Raw genomic sequence first — 1575 nt, forward strand, 5'->3', positions numbered from 1 at the left:
CGGTTCTAGTCTATTTCCATTTTTTGAAGGGTTTCCTCATAAATGAGGTTCAGTCCGCTGCCTCCATCCACGAGCACCTTGGCTAGGCAAAAGCCGTCCACTATGGGACTAAGGACCAATGCGGCTGGTGCTCGGGCTGTTCAGAATCTAGGTTCATCACTTGCGTTGAAGGTAATAGCAGTGTCGCTCCATGGATTTATTGTTGCAACTTGATAGACTTCGGCGAGGCTGCGGAGTGTTCTTTTTCGCATATTGTTTGATGCGAAAGTCTCGAAGACTGTGAGAACGGTACTGGTGTCCTCGGGCTGGCTTCCTGCGGCCTCCAGAATTAAGAGGTCCTCGCCAATTTTGGCCACCCGCCGGAGTATCCAACATGCTCTAAGGCTGTGAGTTCGTGTGGCGTCCTCTGTACTGTGAATTCTACAGGGTCCATCAAGCCACCTTTCCAGTACGGTTCCATGCCCTGTAGAGGGTTTTGGTTTTTTGGTGTTTATACCGGGTGTCCTATGATGATGCACCCTCTTAGTTCGGACGGGATTACTATTCAAGGCCGGATTATCCCAAAACTTTATTTCGGTTTTCCAGGCGCTTTCCATCGCACAGTATTTTTATACTATGGACGCCAAGTCAGCGAAGCATGTAATATCACGATGACTTACGGCGTTAAGGATTCCCTCATCCGTGCAATTACTGCAGAAAATTGAGATTGCGTCTCCCTCGCGGCAATCCTTTATCCTGTTCATAACCAGGAGGAATCTGGCCCAGTAATGATGTACTGTTTCCTCGGGCCTCTGCCTGATTTGGGAGAGATCGTTTATGTTCGGGTGGGCGGGTGTCGTTGAATCTGAAACCTCGCCCAATCCAAGATTCGGAGGCCGAAGAGTTTCCGAACTCTGAAGTTCGGATTCTTGGATGTTGTCCAACGAATCTAGCCCGTTGCCTGATCCTAAGCTTAGGTCTTGAGTTACATCCTCCTCTCCGCGGGTATCCGGCTTGGAGGAGTCGGGAATTCGGACGTAGCTAGTCCTTAAAATAGATGAAGGGTCGCCGCACTGCGCCTCTGCCACGACAACATGGTGGGTGACTTGGGGAGAGTTAATTTCTCTTAGATCGGGTTTAAGCCCAACCTGGTCGTAATCCGCAGCGACCCCCAGGGCGGCGATGCGATCCAAGAGCTCGTTTACGGAAGAGAGCTCCATTGGGATCTAGCTGCTCGACGAGCTCCGAGCTGATGTGTAGGTTGCTTTTGATGACCCGAGAGGTCACCGTCGGTGCAACAGCCGAACAGGCGGTCATGAGGAAACCACCTAGCCGGAGGGTTTGGCCGACAGCCAAGGCTCCCTTAGCAATGGCGCCGTCTTTAAATATGGGAGGAGGCATCCTTCCTGATTGTGACGGCACAGAGGAACCCTCAATGAAAGCACTAATGTCGGTGTCAAAACCGGCGGATCTCGGGTAGGGGGTCCCGAAATGTGCGTCAAGGCCGGATGGTAACAGGAGACAAGGGACAAGATGTTTTTTACCCAGGTTCGGGCCCTCTCGATGGAGGTAATACCCTACTCCTGCTTGATTAAT

The sequence above is a fragment of the Triticum urartu genome, chromosome 6, assembly GCF_003073215.2.
Source record: "Triticum urartu cultivar G1812 chromosome 6, Tu2.1, whole genome shotgun sequence".
Taxonomy (NCBI): domain Eukaryota; kingdom Viridiplantae; phylum Streptophyta; class Magnoliopsida; order Poales; family Poaceae; genus Triticum; species Triticum urartu.